Here is a 20,586-nt window from a genome sequence, read left to right on the forward strand (position 1 = left end):
CTAAATGGATTGAATAAATTATCATTTTCCGGACAAGAAATAGACAGGCAGAGGCTTCAAGAAGAATACTTGCTCCTGGTGGGCCTTGAACTCATAACCTTCGCATCTAATTCAAATCAAATCAAATCAAATCAAATTTATTTATATATCCCTTCGTACATCAGCTGATATCTCAAAGTGCTGTACAGAAACCCAGCCTAAAACCCCAAACAGCAAGCAATGCAGGTGTAGAAGCACGGTGGCTAGGAAAAACTCCCTAGAAAGGCCAAAACCTAGGAAGAAACCTAGAGAGGAACCAGGCTATGTGGGGTGGCCAGTCCTCTTCTGGCTGTGCCGGGTGGAGATTATAACAAAACATGGTCAAGATGTTCAAATGTTCATAGATGACCAGCATGGTCGAATAATAATAAGGCAGAATAGTTGAAACTGGAGCAGCAGCACAGTCAGGTGGACTGGGGACAGCAAGGAGTCATCATGTCAGGTATTCCTGGGGCATGGTCCTAGGGCTCAGGTCAGTTGAAACTGGAGCAGCAGCACAGCCAAGTGGACTGGGGACAGCAAGGAGTCATCATGTCAGGTAGTCCTGGGGCATAGTCCTAGGGCTCAGGTCCTCCGAGAGAGAGAAAGAGAGAAGGAGAGAATTAGAGAACGCACACTTAGATTCACACAGGACACCGAATAGGACAGGAGAAGTACTCCAGATATAACAAACTGACCCTAGCCCCCCGACACATAAACTACTGCAGCATAAATACTGGAGGCTGAGACAGGAGGGGTCAGGAGACACTGTGGCCCACTCCGAGGACACCCCCGGACAGGGCCAAACAGGAAGGATATAATTGCTGTATACTGCTGTATAAGTACAACACGCTAACAGATTGCACCACAGGATCCATCAACAACACGCACTGATCACCATATTTTACAGAAACTGGGATGTACGATATTCGAACCAACTCAAAATCACCATTGAGGTACCTGGCTAGCTCAGTCGGTAGAGCATGAGACTCTTAATCTCAGGGTCGTGGGTTCGAGCCCCACGTTAGGTGATTATTTTCTCTGCCGAAACACCAACTCACTTCGCAAACAACCATACGCTTGGAATTTCGAGCAAGCTTGCCACACTGCATAGCTGGTGATACCGAAGGCTATGAATTTGTATTGTATCTCTGCCTGCACTCTGACCTGTCATCTCAATGACATACCTATTACCGATGAATTGTACTCCTAAATGGATTGAATAAATTATCATTTTCCGGACAAGAAATAGACAGGCAGAGGCTTCAAGAACAATACTTGCTCCTGGTGGGGCTTGAACTCATAACCTTATCATCTAATTGCTGTATACTGCTGTATAAGTACAACACGCTAACAGATTGCACCACACGATCCATCAACAACACTCTCACTGATCACCATATTTTGCAGAAACTGGGCTGTACGATATTCGTACCAAGTCAAAAATACTATTGCGGTACCTGGCTAGCTCAGTCGGTAGAGCATGAGACTCTTAATCTTAGGGTCGTGGGTTCGAGCTCCACATTAGGTGATTATTTTCTCTGCCGAAGCACCAACTCACTTCGCAAACAGCCATCCGCTTGGAATTTCGAGCAGTCTTGCAAGCCTGCATAGCTGGTGATACATAAGGCTATGAATTTGTATTCTATCCCTGCCTGCACTCTGACCTGTCATCTCAATGACATACCTATTACCGATGAATTGTACTCCTAAATGGATTGAATAAATTTTCATTTTCCGGGAAAGAAATAGACAAGCAGAGGCTTCCAGAACAATTCTTGCTCCTGGTGGGGCTTGAACTCATAACCTTATCATCTAATTGCTGTATACTGCTGTATAAGTACAACACGCTAACAGATTGCACCACAGGATCCATCAACAACACTCTCACTGATCACCATATTTTGCAGAAACTGGGCTGTACGATATTCGTACCAAGTCAAAAATACTAGTGAGGTACCTGGCTTGCTCAATCGGTAGAGCATGAGACTCTTAATCTCAGGTTCGTGGGTTCGAGCCCCACGTTAGGTGATTATTTTCTCTGCCGAAGCACCAACTCACTTCGCAAACAACCATCCGCTTGGAATTTCGAGCAAGCTTGCCACACTGCATAGCTGGTGATACAGAAGGCTATGAATTTGTATTCTATCTCTGCCTACACTCTGACCTGTCATCTCAATGACATACCTATTACAGGTGAATTGTACTCCTAAATGGATTGAATAAATTATCATTTTCCGGAAAAGAAATAGACAGGCAGAGGCTTCAAGAACAATACTTGCTCCTGGTGGAGCTTGAACTCATAACCTTATCATCTAATTGCTGTATACTGCTGTATAAGTACAACACGCTAACAGATTGCACCACAGGATCCATCAACAACACTCTCACTGATCACCATATTTTGCAGAAACTGGGCTGTACGATATTCGTACCAAGTCAAAAATACTATTGAGGTACCTGGCTAGCTCAGTCGGCAGAGCATGAGACTCTTAATCTCAGGGTCGTGGGTTCGAGCCCCACGTTAGGTGATTATTTTCTCTGCCGAAACACCAACTCACTTCGCAAACAACCATCCGCTTGGAATTTCGAGCAAGCTTGCCACACTGCATAGCTGGTGATACAGAAGGCTATGAATGTGTATTCTATCTCTGCCTGCACTCTGACCGTCATCTCAATGACATACCTATTACCGGTGAATTGTACTCCTAAATGGATTGAATAAATTATCCTTTTCCGGACAAGAAATAGACAGGCAGAAGCTTCAAGAACAATACTTGCTCCTGGTGGGGCTTGAACTCATAACCTTATCATCTAATTGCTGTATACTGCTGTATAAGTACAACACGCTAACAGATTGCACCACAGGATCCATCAACAACACTCTCACTGATCACCATATTTTGCAGAAACTGGGATGTAAGATATTCGAACCAACTCAAAATCACCATCGAGGTACCTGGCTAGCTCAGTCGGTAGAGCATGAGACTCTTAATCTCAGGGTCGTGGTTTCGAGCCCCACGTTGGACTTTCGAGCAAGCTTGCCACACTGCATAGCTGATTATACAGAAGGCTATGCATTTGTATTCTAACTCTGCCTGCACTCTGACCTGTCATCTGAATGACATACCTATTACCGATGAATTGTACTCCTAAATGGATTGAATAAATGATCATTTTCCGGACAAGAAATAGACAGGCAGAGGCTTCAAGAACAATACTTGCTCCTGGTGGGGCTTGAACTCATAACCTTATCATCGTACCAAGTCAAAACCTTATTCGTACCAAGTCAAAAATACTATTGAGGTACCTGGCTAGCTCAGTTGGTAGAGCATGAGACTCTTAATCTCAGGGTCGTGGGTTCGAGCCCCACGTTAGGTGATTATTTTCTCTGCCGAAGCACCAACTCACTTCGCAAACAGCCATCCGCTTGGAATTTCGAGCAGGCTTGCCACACTGCATAGCTGGTGATACAGAAGGCTATGAATTTGTATTCTATCTCTGCCTGCACTCCGACCTGTCATCTCAATGACATACCTATTACCGATGAATTGTACTCCTAAATGGATTGAATAAATTATCATTTTCCGGACAAGAAATAGACAGGCAGAGGCTTCAAGAAGCATACTTGCTCCTGGTGGGCCTTGAACTCATAACCTTCGCATCTAATTGCTGTATACTGCTGTATAAGTACAACACGCTAACAGATTGCACCGCAGGATCCATCAACAACACGCACTGATCACCATATTTTGCAGAAACTGGGCTGTACGATATTCGTACCAAGTCAAAAATACTATTCACGTACCTGGCTAGCTCAGTCGGTAGAGCATGAGACTCTTAATCTCAGGGTCGTGGGTTCGAGCCCCACGTTAGGTGATTATTTTCTCTGCCGAAGCACCAACTCACTTCGCAAACAACCATCCGCTTGGAATTTCGAGCAAGCTTGCCACACTGCATAGCTGGTGATACAGAAGGCTATGAATTTGTATTCTATCCCTGCCTGCACTCTGACCTGTCATCTCAATGACATACCTATTACCGATGAATTGTACTCCTAAATGGATTGAATAAATTATCATTTTCCGGACAAGAAATAGACAGGCAGAGGCTTCAAGAACAATACTTGCTCCTGGTGGAGCTTGAACTCATAACCTTATCATCTAATTGCTGTATACTGCTGTATAAGTACAACACGCTAACAGATTGCACCACAGGATCCATCAACAACACTCTCACTGATCACCATATTTTGCAGAAACTGGGCTGTACGATATTCGTACCAAGTCAAAAATACTATTGAGGTACCTGGCTAGCTCAGTCGGCAGAGCATGAGACTCTTAATCTCAGGGTCGTGGGTTCGAGCCCCACGTTAGGTGATTATTTTCTCTGCCGAAACACCAACTCACTTCGCAAACAACCATCCGCTTGGAATTTCGAGCAAGCTTGCCACACTGCATAGCTGGTGATACAGAAGGCTATGAATGTGTATTCTATCTCTGCCTGCACTCTGACCGTCATCTCAATGACATACCTATTACCGGTGAATTGTACTCCTAAATGGATTGAATAAATTATCCTTTTCCGGACAAGAAATAGACAGGCAGAAGCTTCAAGAACAATACTTGCTCCTGGTGGGGCTTGAACTCATAACCTTATCATCTAATTGCTGTATACTGCTGTATAAGTACAACACGCTAACAGATTGCACCACAGGATCCATCAACAACACTCTCACTGATCACCATATTTTGCAGAAACTGGGATGTAAGATATTCGAACCAACTCAAAATCACCATCGAGGTACCTGGCTAGCTCAGTCGGTAGAGCATGAGACTCTTAATCTCAGGGTCGTGGTTTCGAGCCCCACGTTGGACTTTCGAGCAAGCTTGCCACACTGCATAGCTGATGATACAGAAGGCTATGCATTTGTATTCTAACTCTGCCTGCACTCTGACCTGTCATCTGAATGACATACCTATTACCGATGAATTGTACTCCTAAATGGATTGAATAAATGATCATTTTCCGGACAAGAAATAGACAGGCAGAGGCTTCAAGAACAATACTTGCTCCTGGTGGGGCTTGAACTCATAACCTTATCATCGTACCAAGTCAAAACCTTATTCGTACCAAGTCAAAAATACTATTGAGGTACCTGGCTAGCTCAGTCGGTAGAGCATGAGACTCTTAATCTCAGGGTCGTGGGTTCGAGCCCCACGTTAGGTGACTATTTTCCCTGCCGAAGCACCAACTCACTTCACAAACAGCCATCCGCTTGGAATTTCGAGCAGGCTTGCCAGCCTGCATGGCTGGTGATACATAGAAGGCTATGAATTTGTATTCTATCTCTGCCTGCACTCTGACCTGTCATCACAATGACATACCTATTACCAATGAATTTTACTCCTAAATGGATTGAATAAATTATCATTTTCCGGACAAGAAATAGACAGGCAGAGGCTTCAAGAACAATACTTGCTCCTGGTGGGGCTTGAACTCATAACCTTATCATCTAATTGCTGTATACTGCTGTATAAGTACAACACACTAACAGATTGCACCACAGGATCCATCAACAACACGCACTGATCACCATATTTTGCTAAAACTGGGATGTAAGATATTCGAACCAACTCAAAATCACCATCGAGGTACCTGGCTAGCTCAGTCGGTAGAGCATGAGACTCTTAATCTCAGGGTCGTGGTTTCGAGCCCAACGTTGGACTTTCGAGCAAGCTTGCCACACTGCATAGCTGATGATACAGAAGGCTATGAATTTGTGTACTATCTCTGCCTGCACTCTGACCTGTCATCTCAATGACATACCTATTACCAATGAATTGTACTCCTAAATGGATTGAATAAATTATAATTTTCCGGACAAGAAATAGACAGGCAGAGGCTTCAAGAAGAATACTTGCTCCTGGTGGGCCTTGAACTCATAACCTTCGCATCTAATTGCTGTATACTGCTGTATAAGTACAACACGCTAACAGATTGCACCACAGGATCCATCAACAACACGCACTGATCACCATATTTTGCAGAAACTGGGATGTAAGATATTCGAACTAACTCAAAATCACCATCGAAGTACCTGGCTAGCTCAGTCGGTAGAGCATGAGACTCTTAATCTCAGGGTCGTGGGTTCGAGCCCCACGTTAGGTGATTATTTTCTCTGCCGGAGCACTTCGCAAACAACCATCCGCTTGGAATTTCGAGCAAGCTTGCCACACTGCATAGCTGGTGATACAGAAGGCTATGAATTTGTATTCTATCTCTGCCTGCACTCTGACCTGTCATCTCAATTACATACCTATTACAGATGAATTGTACTCCTAAATGGATTGAATAAATTATCATTTTCCGGACAAGAAATAGACAGGCAGAGGCTTCAAGAACAATACTTGCTCCTGGTGGGGCTTGAACTCATAACCTTGTCATCTAATTGCTGTATACTGCTGTATAAGTACAACACGCTAACAGATTGCACCACAGGATCCATCAACAACACTCTCACTGATCACCATATTTTGCAGAAACTGGGCTGTACGATATTCGTACCAAGTCAAAAATACTATTCACGTACCTGGCTAGCTCAGTCGGTAGAGCATGAGACTCTTAATCTCAGGGTCGTGGGTTCGAGCCCCACGTTAGGTGATTATTTTCTCTGCCGAAGCACCAACTCACTTCGCAAACAACCATCCGCTTGGAATTTCGAGCAAGCTTGCCACACTGCATAGCTGGTGATACAGAAGGCTATGAATTTGTATTCTATCCCTGCCTGCACTCTGACCTGTCATCTCAATGACATACCTATTACCGATGAATTGTACTCCTAAATGGATTGAATAAATTATCATTTTCCGGACAAGAAATAGACAGGCAGAGGCTTCAAGAACAATACTTGCTCCTGGTGGAGCTTGAACTCATAACCTTATCATCTAATTGCTGTATACTGCTGTATAAGTACAACACGCTAACAGATTGCACCACAGGATCCATCAACAACACTCTCACTGATCACCATATTTTGCAGAAACTGGGCTGTACGATATTCGTACCAAGTCAAAAATACTATTGAGGTACCTGGCTAGCTCAGTCGGCAGAGCATGAGACTCTTAATCTCAGGGTCGTGGGTTCGAGCCCCACGTTAGGTGATTATTTTCTCTGCCGAAGCACCAACTCACTTCGCAAACAGCCATCCGCTTGGAATTTCGAGCAGGCTTGCCACACTGCATAGCTGGTGATACAGAAGGCTATGAATTTGTATTCTATCTCTGCCTGCACTCCGACCTGTCATCTCAATGACATACCTATTACCGATGAATTGTACTCCTAAATGGATTGAATAAATTATCATTTTCCGGACAAGAAATAGACAGGCAGAGGCTTCAAGAACAATACTTGCTCCTGGTGGAGCTTGAACTCATAACCTTATCATCTAATTGCTGTATACTGCTGTATAAGTACAACACGCTAACAGATTGCACCACAGGATCCATCAACAACACTCTCACTGATCACCATATTTTGCAGAAACTGGGCTGTACGATATTCGAACCAACTCAAAATCACCATTGAGGTAACTGGCTAGCTCAGTCGGCAGAGCATGAGACTCTTAATCTCAGGGTCGTGGGTTCGAGCTCCACGTTAGGTGATTATTTTCTCTGCCGAAGCACCAACTCACTACGCAAACATTCTGTAGCTTGGAATTACGAGCAGGCTTGCATAGCTGGTGATCCAGAAGGCTGTGAATTTGTATTCTATCTCTTCCTGCACTCTGACCTGTCATCTCAATGACATACCTATTACCAATGAATTGTACTCCTAAATGGATTGAATAAATTATCATTTTCCGGACAAGAAATAGACAGGCAGAGGCTTCAAGAAGAATACTTGCTCCTGGTGGGCCTTGAACTCATAACCTTCGCATCTAATTCAAATCAAATCAAATCAAATCAAATTTATTTATATATCCCTTCGTACATCAGCTGATATCTCAAAGTGCTGTACAGAAACCCAGCCTAAAACCCCAAACAGCAAGCAATGCAGGTGTAGAAGCACGGTGGCTAGGAAAAACTCCCTAGAAAGGCCAAAACCTAGGAAGAAACCTAGAGAGGAACCAGGCTATGTGGGGTGGCCAGTCCTCTTCTGGCTGTGCCGGGTGGAGATTATAACAAAACATGGTCAAGATGTTCAAATGTTCATAGATGACCAGCATGGTCGAATAATAATAAGGCAGAATAGTTGAAACTGGAGCAGCAGCACAGTCAGGTGGACTGGGGACAGCAAGGAGTCATCATGTCAGGTATTCCTGGGGCATGGTCCTAGGGCTCAGGTCAGTTGAAACTGGAGCAGCAGCACAGCCAGGTGGACTGGGGACAGCAAGGAGTCATCATGTCAGGTAGTCCTGGGGCATAGTCCTAGGGCTCAGGTCCTCCGAGAGAGAGAAAGAGAGAAGGAGAGAATTAGAGAACGCACACTTAGATTCACACAGGACACCGAATAGGACAGGAGAAGTACTCCAGATATAACAAACTGACCCTAGCCCCCCGACACATAAACTACTGCAGCATAAATACTGGAGGCTGAGACAGGAGGGGTCAGGAGACACTGTGGCCCACTCCGAGGACACCCCCGGACAGGGCCAAACAGGAAGGATATAATTGCTGTATACTGCTGTATAAGTACAACACGCTAACAGATTGCACCACAGGATCCATCAACAACACGCACTGATCACCATATTTTACAGAAACTGGGATGTACGATATTCGAACCAACTCAAAATCACCATTGAGGTACCTGGCTAGCTCAGTCGGTAGAGCATGAGACTCTTAATCTCAGGGTCGTGGGTTCGAGCCCCACGTTAGGTGATTATTTTCTCTGCCGAAACACCAACTCACTTCGCAAACAACCATACGCTTGGAATTTCGAGCAAGCTTGCCACACTGCATAGCTGGTGATACCGAAGGCTATGAATTTGTATTGTATCTCTGCCTGCACTCTGACCTGTCATCTCAATGACATACCTATTACCGATGAATTGTACTCCTAAATGGATTGAATAAATTATCATTTTCCGGACAAGAAATAGACAGGCAGAGGCTTCAAGAACAATACTTGCTCCTGGTGGGGCTTGAACTCATAACCTTATCATCTAATTGCTGTATACTGCTGTATAAGTACAACACGCTAACAGATTGCACCACACGATCCATCAACAACACTCTCACTGATCACCATATTTTGCAGAAACTGGGCTGTACGATATTCGTACCAAGTCAAAAATACTATTGCGGTACCTGGCTAGCTCAGTCGGTAGAGCATGAGACTCTTAATCTTAGGGTCGTGGGTTCGAGCTCCACATTAGGTGATTATTTTCTCTGCCGAAGCACCAACTCACTTCGCAAACAGCCATCCGCTTGGAATTTCGAGCAGTCTTGCAAGCCTGCATAGCTGGTGATACATAAGGCTATGAATTTGTATTCTATCCCTGCCTGCACTCTGACCTGTCATCTCAATGACATACCTATTACCGATGAATTGTACTCCTAAATGGATTGAATAAATTTTCATTTTCCGGGAAAGAAATAGACAAGCAGAGGCTTCCAGAACAATTCTTGCTCCTGGTGGGGCTTGAACTCATAACCTTATCATCTAATTGCTGTATACTGCTGTATAAGTACAACACGCTAACAGATTGCACCACAGGATCCATCAACAACACTCTCACTGATCACCATATTTTGCAGAAACTGGGCTGTACGATATTCGTACCAAGTCAAAAATACTAGTGAGGTACCTGGCTTGCTCAATCGGTAGAGCATGAGACTCTTAATCTCAGGTTCGTGGGTTCGAGCCCCACGTTAGGTGATTATTTTCTCTGCCGAAGCACCAACTCACTTCGCAAACAACCATCCGCTTGGAATTTCGAGCAAGCTTGCCACACTGCATAGCTGGTGATACAGAAGGCTATGAATTTGTATTCTATCTCTGCCTACACTCTGACCTGTCATCTCAATGACATACCTATTACAGGTGAATTGTACTCCTAAATGGATTGAATAAATTATCATTTTCCGGAAAAGAAATAGACAGGCAGAGGCTTCAAGAACAATACTTGCTCCTGGTGGAGCTTGAACTCATAACCTTATCATCTAATTGCTGTATACTGCTGTATAAGTACAACACGCTAACAGATTGCACCACAGGATCCATCAACAACACTCTCACTGATCACCATATTTTGCAGAAACTGGGCTGTACGATATTCGTACCAAGTCAAAAATACTATTGAGGTACCTGGCTAGCTCAGTCGGCAGAGCATGAGACTCTTAATCTCAGGGTCGTGGGTTCGAGCCCCACGTTAGGTGATTATTTTCTCTGCCGAAACACCAACTCACTTCGCAAACAACCATCCGCTTGGAATTTCGAGCAAGCTTGCCACACTGCATAGCTGTTGATACAGAAGGCTATGAATGTGTATTCTATCTCTGCCTGCACTCTGACCGTCATCTCAATGACATACCTATTACCGGTGAATTGTACTCCTAAATGGATTGAATAAATTATCCTTTTCCGGACAAGAAATAGACAGGCAGAAGCTTCAAGAACAATACTTGCTCCTGGTGGGGCTTGAACTCATAACCTTATCATCTAATTGCTGTATACTGCTGTATAAGTACAACACGCTAACAGATTGCACCACAGGATCCATCAACAACACTCTCACTGATCACCATATTTTGCAGAAACTGGGATGTAAGATATTCGAACCAACTCAAAATCACCATCGAGGTACCTGGCTAGCTCAGTCGGTAGAGCATGAGACTCTTAATCTCAGGGTCGTGGTTTCGAGCCCCACGTTGGACTTTCGAGCAAGCTTGCCACACTGCATAGCTGATGATACAGAAGGCTATGCATTTGTATTCTAACTCTGCCTGCACTCTGACCTGTCATCTGAATGACATACCTATTACCGATGAATTGTACTCCTAAATGGATTGAATAAATGATCATTTTCCGGACAAGAAATAGACAGGCAGAGGCTTCAAGAACAATACTTGCTCCTGGTGGGGCTTGAACTCATAACCTTATCATCGTACCAAGTCAAAACCTTATTCGTACCAAGTCAAAAATACTATTGAGGTACCTGGCTAGCTCAGTTGGTAGAGCATGAGACTCTTAATCTCAGGGTCGTGGGTTCGAGCCCCACGTTAGGTGATTATTTTCTCTGCCGAAGCACCAACTCACTTCGCAAACAGCCATCCGCTTGGAATTTCGAGCAGGCTTGCCACACTGCATAGCTGGTGATACAGAAGGCTATGAATTTGTATTCTATCTCTGCCTGCACTCCGACCTGTCATCTCAATGACATACCTATTACCGATGAATTGTACTCCTAAATGGATTGAATAAATTATCATTTTCCGGACAAGAAATAGACAGGCAGAGGCTTCAAGAAGCATACTTGCTCCTGGTGGGCCTTGAACTCATAACCTTCGCATCTAATTGCTGTATACTGCTGTATAAGTACAACACGCTAACAGATTGCACCGCAGGATCCATCAACAACACGCACTGATCACCATATTTTGCAGAAACTGGGCTGTACGATATTCGTACCAAGTCAAAAATACTATTCACGTACCTGGCTAGCTCAGTCGGTAGAGCATGAGACTCTTAATCTCAGGGTCGTGGGTTCGAGCCCCACGTTAGGTGATTATTTTCTCTGCCGAAGCACCAACTCACTTCGCAAACAACCATCCGCTTGGAATTTCGAGCAAGCTTGCCACACTGCATAGCTGGTGATACAGAAGGCTATGAATTTGTATTCTATCCCTGCCTGCACTCTGACCTGTCATCTCAATGACATACCTATTACCGATGAATTGTACTCCTAAATGGATTGAATAAATTATCATTTTCCGGACAAGAAATAGACAGGCAGAGGCTTCAAGAACAATACTTGCTCCTGGTGGAGCTTGAACTCATAACCTTATCATCTAATTGCTGTATACTGCTGTATAAGTACAACACGCTAACAGATTGCACCACAGGATCCATCAACAACACTCTCACTGATCACCATATTTTGCAGAAACTGGGCTGTACGATATTCGTACCAAGTCAAAAATACTATTGAGGTACCTGGCTAGCTCAGTCGGCAGAGCATGAGACTCTTAATCTCAGGGTTGTGGGTTCGAGCCCCACGTTAGGTGATTATTTTCTCTGCCGAAACACCAACTCACTTCGCAAACAACCATCCGCTTGGAATTTCGAGCAAGCTTGCCACACTGCATAGCTGGTGATACAGAAGGCTATGAATGTGTATTCTATCTCTGCCTGCACTCTGACCGTCATCTCAATGACATACCTATTACCGGTGAATTGTACTCCTAAATGGATTGAATAAATTATCCTTTTCCGGACAAGAAATAGACAGGCAGAAGCTTCAAGAACAATACTTGCTCCTGGTGGGGCTTGAACTCATAACCTTATCATCTAATTGCTGTATACTGCTGTATAAGTACAACACGCTAACAGATTGCACCACAGGATCCATCAACAACACTCTCACTGATCACCATATTTTGCAGAAACTGGGATGTAAGATATTCGAACCAACTCAAAATCACCATCGAGGTACCTGGCTAGCTCAGTCGGTAGAGCATGAGACTCTTAATCTCAGGGTCGTGGTTTCGAGCCCCACGTTGGACTTTCGAGCAAGCTTGCCACACTGCATAGCTGATGATACAGAAGGCTATGCATTTGTATTCTAACTCTGCCTGCACTCTGACCTGTCATCTGAATGACATACCTATTACCGATGAATTGTACTCCTAAATGGATTGAATAAATGATCATTTTCCGGACAAGAAATAGACAGGCAAAGGCTTCAAGAACAATACTTGCTCCTGGTGGGGCTTGAACTCATAACCTTATCATCGTACCAAGTCAAAACCTTATTCGTACCAAGTCAAAAATACTATTGAGGTACCTGGCTAGCTCAGTCGGTAGAGCATGAGACTCTTAATCTCAGGGTCGTGGGTTCGAGCCCCACGTTAGGTGACTATTTTCCCTGCCGAAGCACCAACTCACTTCACAAACAGCCATCCGCTTGGAATTTCGAGCAGGCTTGCCAGCCTGCATGGCTGGTGATACATAGAAGGCTATGAATTTGTATTCTATCTCTGCCTGCACTCTGACCTGTCATCACAATGACATACCTATTACCAATGAATTTTACTCCTAAATGGATTGAATAAATTATCATTTTCCGGACAAGAAATAGACAGGCAGAGGCTTCAAGAACAATACTTGCTCCTGGTGGGGCTTGAACTCATAACCTTATCATCTAATTGCTGTATACTGCTGTATAAGTACAACACACTAACAGATTGCACCACAGGATCCATCAACAACACCTACTGATCACCATATTTTGCTAAAACTGGGATGTAAGATATTCGAACCAACTCAAAATCACCATCGAGGTACCTGGCTAGCTCAGTCGGTAGAGCATGAGACTCTTAATCTCAGGGTCGTGGTTTCGAGCCCAACGTTGGACTTTCGAGCAAGCTTGCCACACTGCATAGCTGATGATACAGAAGGCTATGAATTTGTGTACTATCTCTGCCTGCACTCTGACCTGTCATCTCAATGACATACCTATTACCAATGAATTGTACTCCTAAATGGATTGAATAAATTATAATTTTCCGGACAAGAAATAGACAGGCAGAGGCTTCAAGAAGAATACTTGCTCCTGGTGGGCCTTGAACTCATAACCTTCGCATCTAATTGCTGTATACTGCTGTATAAGTACAACACGCTAACAGATTGCACCACAGGATCCATCAACAACACGCACTGATCACCATATTTTGCAGAAACTGGGATGTAAGATATTCGAACTAACTCAAAATCACCATCGAAGTACCTGGCTAGCTCAGTCGGTAGAGCATGAGACTCTTAATCTCAGGGTCGTGGGTTCGAGCCCCACGTTAGGTGATTATTTTCTCTGCCGGAGCACTTCGCAAACAACCATCCGCTTGGAATTTCGAGCAAGCTTGCCACACTGCATAGCTGGTGATACAGAAGGCTATGAATTTGTATTCTATCTCTGCCTGCACTCTGACCTGTCATCTCAATTACATACCTATTACAGATGAATTGTACTCCTAAATGGATTGAATAAATTATCATTTTCCGGACAAGAAATAGACAGGCAGAGGCTTCAAGAACAATACTTGCTCCTGGTGGGGCTTGAACTCATAACCTTGTCATCTAATTGCTGTATACTGCTGTATAAGTACAACACGCTAACAGATTGCACCACAGGATCCATCAACAACACTCTCACTGATCACCATATTTTGCAGAAACTGGGCTGTACGATATTCGTACCAAGTCAAAAATACTATTCACGTACCTGGCTAGCTCAGTCGGTAGAGCATGAGACTCTTAATCTCAGGGTCGTGGGTTCGAGCCCCACGTTAGGTGATTATTTTCTCTGCCGAAGCACCAACTCACTTCGCAAACAACCATCCGCTTGGAATTTCGAGCAAGCTTGCCACACTGCATAGCTGGTGATACAGAAGGCTATGAATTTGTATTCTATCCCTGCCTGCACTCTGACCTGTCATCTCAATGACATACCTATTACCGATGAATTGTACTCCTAAATGGATTGAATAAATTATCATTTTCCGGACAAGAAATAGACAGGCAGAGGCTTCAAGAACAATACTTGCTCCTGGTGGAGCTTGAACTCATAACCTTATCATCTAATTGCTGTATACTGCTGTATAAGTACAACACGCTAACAGATTGCACCACAGGATCCATCAACAACACTCTCACTGATCACCATATTTTGCAGAAACTGGGCTGTACGATATTCGTACCAAGTCAAAAATACTATTGAGGTACCTGGCTAGCTCAGTCGGCAGAGCATGAGACTCTTAATCTCAGGGTCGTGGGTTCGAGCCCCACGTTAGGTGATTATTTTCTCTGCCGAAGCACCAACTCACTTCGCAAACAGCCATCCGCTTGGAATTTCGAGCAGGCTTGCCACACTGCATAGCTGGTGATACAGAAGGCTATGAATTTGTATTCTATCTCTGCCTGCACTCCGACCTGTCATCTCAATGACATACCTATTACCGATGAATTGTACTCCTAAATGGATTGAATAAATTATCATTTTCCGGACAAGAAATAGACAGGCAGAGGCTTCAAGAAGCATACTTGCTCCTGGTGGGCCTTGAACTCATAACCTTCGCATCTAATTGCTGTATACTGCTGTATAAGTACAACACGCTAACAGATTGCACCGCAGGATCCATCAACAACACGCACTGATCACCATATTTTGCAGAAACTGGGCTGTACGATATTCGTACCAAGTCAAAAATACTATTCACGTACCTGGCTAGCTCAGTCGGTAGAGCATGAGACTCTTAATCTCAGGGTCGTGGGTTCGAGCCCCACGTTAGGTGATTATTTTCTCTGCCGAAGCACCAACTCACTTCGCAAACAACCATCCGCTTGGAATTTCGAGCAAGCTTGCCACACTGCATAGCTGGTGATACAGAAGGCTATGAATTTGTATTCTATCCCTGCCTGCACTCTGACCTGTCATCTCAATGACATACCTATTACCGATGAATTGTACTCCTAAATGGATTGAATAAATTATCATTTTCCGGACAAGAAATAGACAGGCAGAGGCTTCAAGAACAATACTTGCTCCTGGTGGAGCTTGAACTCATAACCTTATCATCTAATTGCTGTATACTGCTGTATAAGTACAACACGCTAACAGATTGCACCACAGGATCCATCAACAACACTCTCACTGATCACCATATTTTGCAGAAACTGGGCTGTACGATATTCGTACCAAGTCAAAAATACTATTGAGGTACCTGGCTAGCTCAGTCGGCAGAGCATGAGACTCTTAATCTCAGGGTCGTGGGTTCGAGCCCCACGTTAGGTGATTATTTTCTCTGCCGAAACACCAACTCACTTCGCAAACAACCATCCGCTTGGAATTTCGAGCAAGCTTGCCACACTGCATAGCTGGTGATACAGAAGGCTATGAATGTGTATTCTATCTCTGCCTGCACTCTGACCGTCATCTCAATGACATACCTATTACCGGTGAATTGTACTCCTAAATGGATTGAATAAATTATCCTTTTCCGGACAAGAAATAGACAGGCAGAAGCTTCAAGAACAATACTTGCTCCTGGTGGGGCTTGAACTCATAACCTTATCATCTAATTGCTGTATACTGCTGTATAAGTACAACACGCTAACAGATTGCACCACAGGATCCATCAACAACACTCTCACTGATCACCATATTTTGCAGAAACTGGGATGTAAGATATTCGAACCAACTCAAAATCACCATCGAGGTACCTGGCTAGCTCAGTCGGTAGAGCATGAGACTCTTAATCTCAGGGTCGTGGTTTCGAGCCCCACGTTGGACTTTCGAGCAAGCTTGCCACACTGCATAGCTGATGATACAGAAGGCTATGCATTTGTATTCTAACTCTGCCTGCACTCTGACCTGTCATCTGAATGACATACCTATTACCGATGAATTGTACTCCTAAATGGATTGAATAAATGATCATTTTCCGGACAAGAAATAGACAGGCAGAGGCTTCAAGAACAATACTTGCTCCTGGTGGGGCTTGAACTCATAACCTTATCATCGTACCAAGTCAAAACCTTATTCGTACCAAGTCAAAAATACTATTGATGTACCTGGCTAGCTCAGTCGGTAGAGCATGAGACTCTTAATCTCAGGGTCGTGGGTTCGAGCCCCACGTTAGGTGACTATTTTCCCTGCCGAAGCACCAACTCACTTCACAAACAGCCATCCGCTTGGAATTTCGAGCAGGCTTGCCAGCCTGCATGGCTGGTGATACATAGAAGGCTATGAATTTGTATTCTATCTCTGCCTGCACTCTGACCTGTCATCACAATGACATACCTATTACCAATGAATTTTACTCCTAAATGGATTGAATAAATTATCATTTTCCGGACAAGAAATAGACAGGCAGAGGCTTCAAGAACAATACTTGCTCCTGGTGGGGCTTGAACTCATAACCTTATCATCTAATTGCTGTATACTGCTGTATAAGTACAACACGCTAACAGATTGCACCACAGGATCCATCAACAACACGCACTGATCACCATATTTTGCTAAAACTGGGATGTAAGATATTCGAACCAACTCAAAATCACCATCGAGGTACCTGGCTAGCTCAGTCGGTAGAGCATGAGACTCTTAATCTCAGGGTCGTGGTTTCGAGCCCCACGTTGGACTTTCGAGCAAGCTTGCCACACTGCATAGCTGATGATACAGAAGGCTATGAATTTGTGTTCTATCTCTGCCTGCACTCTGACCTGTCATCTCAATGACATACCTATTACCAATGAATTGTACTCCTAAATGGATTGAATAAATTATAATTTTCCGGACAAGAAATAGACAGGCAGAGGCTTCAAGAAGAATACTTGCTCCTGGTGGGCCTTGAACTCATAACCTTCGCATCTAATTGCTGTATACTGCTGTATAAGTACAACACGCTAACAGATTGCACCACAGGATCCATCAACAACACGCACTGATCACCATATTTTGCAGAAACTGGGATGTAAGATATTCGAACTAACTCAAAATCACCATCGAAGTACCTGGCTAGCTCAGTCGGTAGAGCATGAGACTCTTAATCTCAGGGTCGTGGGTTCGAGCCCCACGTTAGGTGATTATTTTCTCTGCCGGAGCACTTCGCAAACAACCATCCGCTTGGAATTTCGAGCAAGCTTGCCACACTGCATAGCTGGTGATACAGAAGGCTATGAATTTGTATTCTATCTCTGCCTGCACTCTGACCTGTCATCTCAATTACATACCTATTACAGATGAATTGTACTCCTAAATGGATTGAATAAATTATCATTTTCCGGACAAGAAATAGACAGGCAGAGGCTTCAAGAACAATACTTGCTCCTGGTGGGGCTTGAACTCATAACCTTGTCATCTAATTGCTGTATACTGCTGTATAAGTACAACACGCTAACAGATTGCACCGCAGGATCCATCAACAACACGCACTGATCACCATATTTTGCAGAAACTGGGCTGTACGATATTCGTACCAAGTCAAAAATACTATTCACGTACCTGGCTAGCTCAGTCGGTAGAGCATGAGACTCTTAATCTCAGGGTCGTGGGTTCGAGCCCCACGTTAGGTGATTATTTTCTCTGCCGAAGCACCAACTCACTTCGCAAACAGCCATCCGCTTGGAATTTCGAGCAGGCTTGCCACACTGCATAGCTGGTGATACAGAAGGCTATGAATTTGTATTCTATCTCTGCCTGCACTCCGACCTGTCATCTCAATGACATACCTATTACCGATGAATTGTACTCCTAAATGGATTGAATAAATTATCATTTTCCGGACAAGAAATAGACAGGCAGAGGCTTCAAGAAGCATACTTGCTCCTGGTGGGCCTTGAACTCATAACCTTCGCATCTAATTGCTGTATACTGCTGTATAAGTACAACACGCTAACAGATTGCACCGCAGGATCCATCAACAACACGCACTGATCACCATATTTTGCAGAAACTGGGCTGTACGATATTCGTACCAAGTCAAAAATACTATTCACGTACCTGGCTAGCTCAGTCGGTAGAGCATGAGACTCTTAATCTCAGGGTCGTGGGTTCGAGCCCCACGTTAGGTGACTATTTTCCCTGCCGAAGCACCAACTCACTTCACAAACAGCCATCCGCTTGGAATTTCGAGCAGGCTTGCCAGCCTGCATGGCTGGTGATACATAGAAGGCTATGAATTTGTATTCTATCTCTGCCTGCACTCTGACCTGTCATCACAATGACATACCTATTACCAATGAATTTTACTCCTAAATGGATTGAATAAATTATCATTTTCCGGACAAGAAATAGACAGGCAGAGGCTTCAAGAACAATACTTGCTCCTGGTGGGGCTTGAACTCATAACCTTATCATCTAATTGCTGTATACTGCTGTATAAGTACAACACGCTAACAGATTGCACCACAGGATCCATCAACAACACGCACTGATCACCATATTTTGCTAAAACTGGGATGTAAGATATTCGAACCAACTCAAAATCACCATCGAGGTACCTGGCTAGCTCAGTCGGTAGAGCATGAGACTCTTAAACTCAGGGTCGTGGTTTCGAGCCCCACGTTGGACTTTCGAGCAAGCTTGCCACACTGCATAGCTGATGATACAGAAGGCTATGAATTTGTGTTCTATCTCTGCCTGCACTCTGACCTGTCATCTCAATGACATACCTATTACCAATGAATTGTACTCCTAAATGGATTGAATAAATTATAATTTTCCGGACAAGAAATAGACAGGCAGAGGCTTCAAGAAGAATACTTGCTCCTGGTGGGCCTTGAACTCATAACCTTCGCATCTAATTGCTGTATACTGCTGTATAAGTACAACACGCTAACAGATTGCACCACAGGATCCATCAACAACACGCACTGATCACCATATTTTGCAGAAACTGGGATGTAAGATATTCGAACTAACTCAAAATCACCATCGAAGTACCTGGCTAGCTCAGTCGGTAGAGCATGAGACTCTTAATCTCAGGGTCGTGGGTTCGAGCCCCACGTTAGGTGATTATTTTCTCTGCCGGAGCACTTCGCAAACAACCATCCGCTTGGAATTTCGAGCAAGCTTGCCACACTGCATAGCTGGTGATACAGAAGGCTATGAATTTGTATTCTATCTCTGCCTGCACTCTGACCTGTCATCTCAATTACATACCTATTACAGATGAATTGTACTCCTAAATGGATTGAATAAATTATGATTTTCCGGACAAGAAATAGACAGGCAGAGGCTTCAAGAACAATACTTGCTCCTGGTGGGGCTTGAACTCATAACCTTGTCATCTAATTGCTGTATACTGCTGTATAAGTACAACACGCTAACAGATTGCACCACAGGATCCATCAACAACACTCTCACTGATCACCATATTTTGCAGAAACTGGGCTGTACGATATTCGTACCAAGTCAAAAATACTACTGAGGTACCTGGCTAGCTCAGTCGGTAGAGCATGAGACTCTTAATCTCAGGGTCGTGGGTTCGAGCCCCACGTTAGGTGATTATTTTCTCTGCCGAAGCACCAACTCACTTCGCAAACAGCCATCCGCTTGGAATTTCGAGCAGGCTTGCCACACTGCATAGCTGGTGATACAGAAGGCTATGAATTTGTATTCTATCTCTGCCTGCACTCCGACCTGTCATCTCAATGACATACCTATTACCGATGAATTGTACTCCTAAATGGATTGAATAAATTATCATTTTCCGGACAAGAAATAGACAGGCAGAGGCTTCAAGAAGCATACTTGCTCCTGGTGGGCCTTGAACTCATAACCTTCGCATCTAATTGCTGTATACTGCTGTATAAGTACAACACGCTAACAGATTGCACCGCAGGATC

The 20,586-nt window shown here is 44.0% G+C and overlaps 2 non-coding genes across 2 annotated transcripts; both read left to right on the plus strand.

The window, feature by feature from the left end:
- Nucleotides 1-3,326: 3,326 nt before the first annotated feature.
- trnak-cuu (transfer RNA lysine (anticodon CUU)) lies at nucleotides 3,327-3,399 on the plus strand. Its single transcript has one exon. It is a non-coding gene; the product is annotated as a tRNA-Lys (tRNA).
- A 7,778-nt stretch (nucleotides 3,400-11,177) lies between these two features.
- trnak-cuu (transfer RNA lysine (anticodon CUU)) lies at nucleotides 11,178-11,250 on the plus strand. The gene has a single exon. It is a non-coding gene; the product is annotated as a tRNA-Lys (tRNA).
- Nucleotides 11,251-20,586: the final 9,336 nt, after the last annotated feature.

This window comes from Oncorhynchus clarkii, unplaced genomic scaffold, assembly GCF_045791955.1.
Source record: "Oncorhynchus clarkii lewisi isolate Uvic-CL-2024 unplaced genomic scaffold, UVic_Ocla_1.0 unplaced_contig_9804_pilon_pilon, whole genome shotgun sequence".
Lineage (NCBI taxonomy): Eukaryota > Metazoa > Chordata > Actinopteri > Salmoniformes > Salmonidae > Oncorhynchus > Oncorhynchus clarkii.